Raw genomic sequence first — 6,924 nt, 5'->3', positions numbered from 1 at the left:
TGAGAAGCGAGGAGGGTGCTGAAGCCCTCCAAATACCCTTCTCATGTCCTCACAATCCGTTTTCCTATTGTCTCATCAACATCAGAGTGTAGTTCAGCATGCTCTCTAAAGACAGATCCTCTCTCTATCCACACAACACTACATTCACACAATATACACACCATCTCCCAAGATTTAAAATTCAAAATGGCGCTAATTCACAATGCCTCGGAGTCCCCGCTTGGGGGGGGGGGGGGGGGAACCACAAATTCCACCAGGGAGGACTCCCCTTCTGGTTGCCGACTTGAGAGGTGTCTTGATAACTCCTCGAACCTTCTTCTTATCAATTTCTGCAACATACGCGGTCTTCGTTTTAATTTTCATTCCGTGGAACACCGTCTCTCCTCCTTTAAACTTCACCTTCTCTTCCTCACCGAAACACAGGTTTTTGAGGCTACTGGCAGCAACCTCTACTCTGTTCCCTCCTACTATCTCTATCCTAAATTTCAATCCGAAGCTGGATGTTGCGCCTACGTGCGCAACGACATCATTTGTTCTCGTGCCCACGACCTTGACTCTTCTGAATTTTCCACCATCTGGCTAAGACTTCATTGTCATTCTATTACTAATTACATCTGTGCTGTTCATCTCTCGCCTAACTCAACTAACTATGTAAAACTCTTTGAGTATTTGAACTCTAAAGTGGAGCACATCTTGACCCACTATCCCATTGCTGAAATCTCCATCTTGGGAGATTTCAATGTTCACCACCAGCTTTGGCTTTCATCCTCTTTCACTGACCAGCCTGGTGAACAAGCCTACAAATTTGCTCTCCTCAACGATCTAGAGCAGTTGGTTTAGCAACCTACACGTATTCCCGACCGTCTTGGAGACACGCCCAACATACTGGACGTCTTCCTTACCTCTAACCCTTCTGCTTACTCTGTCAAACTATTCTCTCCGTCGGGCTCTTCCGATCACGATTTTATTTCTGTATCATGTCCTATCGCTCCTGTACATCATCTGGACCCCCCGAAGAGGCGATGCTTTTGGCATTTTGCTTCAGTTCGGTGGGACGACTTGAGGATGTACTTTTCCGATTTCCCTTGGAATGATTACTCCTTCCAGGAGAGAGACCCCTCTGTGTATGCCCAGCGCATCACAGAGGTGATTGTCTCTGGAATGGAGGCACACATTCCACAAACTTTCGCTACTCCTCATGCTAAAAAGCCTTGGTTTAATCACGCTTGTTCTCGTGCTGTCAAAGGTAGAGAGGCAGCTCACAAAAGGTACCAGAGCCCTCGCACAACTGATCTTTATATTTCTGCACGGAATCGTGCCAAATCTATTCTTCGACTTACCAAAACATCTTTCATAAATAGAAAATGTCAAAACCTTGCTTTTTCTAGGTCTTCTCGTGACTTCTGGCACCTGGCCAAAAATATCTCCTCCAGTTTCACTTCTTTCTCTTTCCCTCCTCTCCTTAACCCTGACGGCAGCACCGCCGTCTCATCTGTCTCTAAGGCTGAACTCTTCTCTCAAACTTTCTGCAAAAACTCCACTCTGGACGATTCTGGGCATATCCTTTCTACTCATCTCCCCTCTGACTCCTGTATATCTGCTATTAAGATTCTTAAGACCTAAGGCCTAAGCCCTAAGACTTATGGCCTCAACTCTTAGAAGGCTCATGGACTTGATGGAGTGCCTCCTATTGTCCTTAAAAACTGTGCCTCCGCGCTGACACCCTGCCTGGTCAAACTCTTTCGTCTCTGCCTATCAACATCTACCTTTCTTTCCTGCTGGAAGTACGCCTTATACAGCCTGTGCCTAAGAATAGTGACCGTTCTAATCCTTCAAACTACCGCCCTATAGCTTTACTTTCCTGTCTATCTAAAGCTTTTGAATCAATCCTTAACCGGAAGATTCAAACGCACCTTTTCACTTCTGACCTTCTATCTGATCGCCAGTATGGGTTCCGCAAGGGGCGTTTTACTGGCGATATTCTTGCTCTCTTAACTGACTCTTGGTCATCCTCTCTTAGCCGTTTCGGTAAAACTTTCGCAGTTGCGCTAGACGTATCGAAAGTTTTAGATAGAGTCTGGCACAAGTCTTTGCTCTCTAAACTGCCCTCTTACGGTATCTATCCTTCTCTCTGTTCCATTATCTCCAGCTTCCTTTCCGGCCGTTCTGTCTCCGCTGCGGTAGATGGTCGCTGTTCTTCCCCATGAACCTATCAACAATGGTGTTCTACAGGGTTCTGTCCTATCACCCACTCTCTTCCTGTTATTCATCAATGATCTTCTTTCCATAACAAACTGTCCTATCCATTCATACGCTGACGACTCCACTCTGCATTATTCAACATCTTTCAACAGAAGACCTTCTCAACAGGAATTACAAGACTCCAGAGTGGAGGCTGCAGTACGTTTAACCTCAGACCTTGCTATCATTTCCGACTGGGGTGAAAGGAACCTTGTATCCTTCAATGCATCAAAAACCCAATTTCTCCACCTATCAACTCAACATAATCTTTCAAACACCTATCCTCTATTCTTCGATAACACTCAGCTGTCACCTTCTTTAACCCTTAAAGCGCGGGTGTCGACAATTGTCGACGGCTGGTGCCTGGGCTCAAACCGCGGGTGTCGAAAATAGTCGACAAAGCATTTTTTCACTTAGCGCGCTGTCAAATTTAATTTGTTTATGGTGAAGTAGAGTAAGCATGTCGTTTTCTTTGAAACAATACCCAACCATGCTCTCTTGACTAATTTTTGGTCAGTGTATGCCAGTGTTGGCTTTGAGAAGATGTCCGCTAGACATCCCACCTCCTCTCACCTTCCAGCGAATTTCATCCATAAGATGGGGGCCATTTGACCTCAGTACCAATCAAGGACATCAGAAAGGCCCATAAGTTAAGTATTTTTTTGGTGTTTTTCACATAAACTGTATAAGTTTATGCCTTTTATTACTAAATCATAGAAGGAAAATCCACCAAGGGTGGAAAACTGTCTATAATTATGCGTTTTAAGTGATCTTATTCAATATTCGGTACTCGCGCTGCCAATGGTCATATAGATTTCAAATTAACGTCAAAGGGCAGGTAAGGGTATGTACTTTACAATGATACAATGATACTTCATTCAGTCACGTGTGTTAAGTAGCAGCAATGTTATGCAAGGTTGAAGTGAGGTATGTTTTAGCCTGAATATGCCCGCGTGGGAGGACAGCCACAGGAAACAACCCCGCGCTTTAAGGGTTAACACTAAATATCCTCGGTCTATCCTTAACTCAAAATATCAACTGGATACTTCACATCTATACTACTAAATCAGCTTCCTCGAGGTTGGGCGCACTGTATCGTCTCCGCCAGTTCTTAACCCCGCACAGATGCTTCTCATTTATAGGGGCCTTGTCCGCCCTCGTATGGAGTATGCATCTCACGTATGGGGGGGCTCCACTCACACAGCTCTCCTGGACAGAGTCGAGTCTAAGGCTCTTCGTCTCATCAGCTCTCCTCCTCTTACTGATAGTCTTCTACCTCTTAAATTCCGCCGCCATGTTGCATCTCTTTCTATCTTCAATCGATATATATTTTTTTTTTTTTTTTTTTTTTTTTACGTTGTTGGCTATTGCGCCGGTAGGCATCTTCCCGGTGGGGCCTGATGGTCGGCCCAAGGCTTCTTCCAGGTGGGGCCTGATGGTCGGCCCAGCCCGTTCTGGCGCAGGCGAGTGTTTATAGTGGCGCCATCTTGCATTGGCTCATGCTGCCCCCCGGAACTCGTTCTTGATTCGCTTGGACGGCTTCCTCTAGAGTCCGGGTTGATGGGTGGTCTTCAGGACAGCATGTGGGTAGTTTTAAGACACTCGGCGGTGACTGAAAAATCCGAGTGGTAGCGTGAGGATTCGAACCCGCGTCGTCCATCACGCGGCGAATGTGGGTCCAGGACGCTATCACTTCGGCCACCGCCTACCCACAAATTGCTCTTCTGAACTTGCTAACTGCATCGCTCCCCCCCTCCCGCGGCCCCGCTGCACACGACTTTCTACTCATGCTCATCCCCTTCACTGGTAAACTCTGGAACAGCCTTCTTTCATCTGTATTTAATCCTGCCTATGACTTGACCACCTTCAAGAAGAGTGTATCAAGACACCTCTCCACCCGAAATTGACCTCTCTTTTGGCTATTTTTTTTTTTATTTTATTTATTTTTTATTTTTTATTTTTACGTCGCGGCCTATAGCGCCGGTAGGCTTTTTCCCGGTGGGACCTGATGATCGGCCCAAGGCTTCTTCCCGGTGGGTCCTGATGGTCGGCCCAGCCCGTTCTGGCGCAGGCGAGTGTTTATAGTGGCGCCATCTTGCATTGGCTCATGCTGCCCTCCCGGAGCTCATCTTTAATCCTAGAATCTAGAGTCCTGGTTGATAGGTGGTCTTCTGGACAGCATGTGGGTAGTTTTAAGCCACTCGGCGGCGGCTGAAAAATCCCAGCTTGGTGGCACCGGGCGGGGATTGAACTCGCGTCCTCCTGAACGCGGTGGTGTTACTCTGTCGATTCAGCCACCGTTTACTGTTATCTATTATGGGAGCGGCGAGTAGCGGGCTTTTTTTTTTGTACTCTTTTTGTTGCCCTTGAGCCGTGTCCTTTGATGTAAAATAATAAAAAATAAAAGAAGTCAGCTACACACTCCCGTAACGTATAACAGCTCACCCCAAGTCCCAAAGCTCCACATCGTTTGCAAGTTACTTATATATGCACAAGTACATTAATACGTATATCAGTATGATATTTACAGCAGTAACATGCATTTTCCACCATAGGGAAGTCACACCCAGCAGAGAACCACCACTGTTTTCTCTTTTTCTTACCTTTTGGTACATATATGAACTTTTCTCTGGTGTATTCATCGTGGTGTCTCTGCACATAGGCGCAAAACAAACATAATATATCCTTTTTGTTTTGGACAGTTTGCTCTGATGCTGACAGAAGATGAGCCGAGCAGCGGGGTGATCAGGTGGGCGCGGCGAGGCGAGGCCTGCCATGTTCCTACGTTACGACCAATCACAGTGATCACGTTATATTTTGGCCACAAAAAAAAAACGCATATATATCATTACTGGTGCATTTTAAAGCAAAAATAATATCAGTACAGTGATATGTAGCCTATATTGTGTCCATAGCTTCATATTACTACGCGTTATAGGTTTGAGTAAACAGGTCTTTTGGAGTCAAATCCCCAAATACTGTATCTACTAGTCGGGAAAAAATATATTACTCATTTCTCTTATGTTTTAAATTTTGAGTCGATTTATGGTAAATACAGCCACCAAGTAGCGAGTGGTCAACGTCATCTGAATCCCTCTCGACCAGGCTCGCCCACCCTGGATCCTGGTTACACCCATTAATAGTCACAGTATATCCGCTGAGTTGTCAATACATACACGTTTCATTGTGAATATTTCATACTTACCAATTTTATAGTTTTTTTTTAACTATGCCGCATAACTGTGCAGTGTATGTATGTTTTAACAAAAAAAGTTAAAACAGTAGGCCAAGGCATTCGTTACTTTCGGTTTCCTAGAAGTAAAGGGATCATAGAAAAATGTTAGATCGTTATGTCCTGACAGTCATTACATAATAAAATTATGTTCTTATTTTATATTTACCAGTCTATATACATACGTGGATCTATATATTATTAAATGTATTCTATATCATTTATATATAACTATATTATACTATATGTAATAATTATATAATATAATAATATTATAAATATAGTATAACTATCAAATAGTTATGAAATCATTATAAGAGTATAAATGTGGTTGTTCATTAGATTTTTTTTTTTTTAAGCTTTAACATGATTATGTCCTGATAGTCACTGAATGTAAATTTTAATGTTAATAGTCTACATATACGTGGATGTATACATTATTAACCGTGCTCTATGCCTGCAAGGACATTTTCGACAAGGTGGGTGCTGAGGTGCTGAGGTGAGTTTATTCCCGACTAGTTTCGCTTTCGCTTCCTTAAGGGAACTGAGGTGGCTCAAGAATTATCCTGCTATGTTTTTTATATATATAGCAGGATGTATAGCAGGATGACACCTGAGCCACCTCATTTCCCCTGAAGAAGCAATAGCGAAACCAGTCGTAAAGACACTCATCTCAAAACACCCGTGTTTCCTTCCTCCTCCTTTATCCATTATATATCATTATATATTTAACTACATTATTTACTGTATCAGTTGCTGTAGTAAACTGTTGAGTTACATGAAACTTGAGTTTGGGCATCAGAAAGATCAACATCCTGAAAATAGTGTTACACAAACATGTGACGGGACCAGGGCCGGATAAGACCTTTAAAGGCCCTCAGCATTGAAAACAGTATGGTAGCCCCCATATATTATGTAATTTAAAATAAAAACAATACTAAACCGTAAAATAAAATTTTATCTTTCGAAATGAAACAAAACTTAGAATAAGATTTATTTATAGTAAACGCTACGGCATCAGTATTACATTGCATAAAAAAAAAATGTGATTTTAGATTGAGAATACAGAGACAACTTTACATCCTACAAAGGTACAGCCATTCAGTATAACTACATGGAAATTGGATACCTATAAACGTAAAGTAGGCCTAAGACTAACCACATGCTGTTCAGAAGACCACCTATCAATCCGGACTCTAGATTCTTTCTCTAAAAGAGAGGGTCAGTGATGAGCTACGGGGGGCAGCATGAATCAAGCTAGATGGCGCCTCTATAAACAGTTACCTGCGCCACTACGGGCTGGGGCCGACCACCGAGCCCCCATCAGGAAAGCCGACCGGCGCCATAGGCGGAAACGTAATATATATATATATATATATATATATATATATATATATATATATATATATATATATATATATATATATATATATATATATATATATATATAT

This window comes from Eriocheir sinensis, chromosome 46, assembly GCF_024679095.1.
Source record: "Eriocheir sinensis breed Jianghai 21 chromosome 46, ASM2467909v1, whole genome shotgun sequence".
Lineage (NCBI taxonomy): Eukaryota > Metazoa > Arthropoda > Malacostraca > Decapoda > Varunidae > Eriocheir > Eriocheir sinensis.
The sequence above is the reverse complement of the archived record's forward strand: the minus strand, read 5'-3'. Positions refer to the sequence as shown.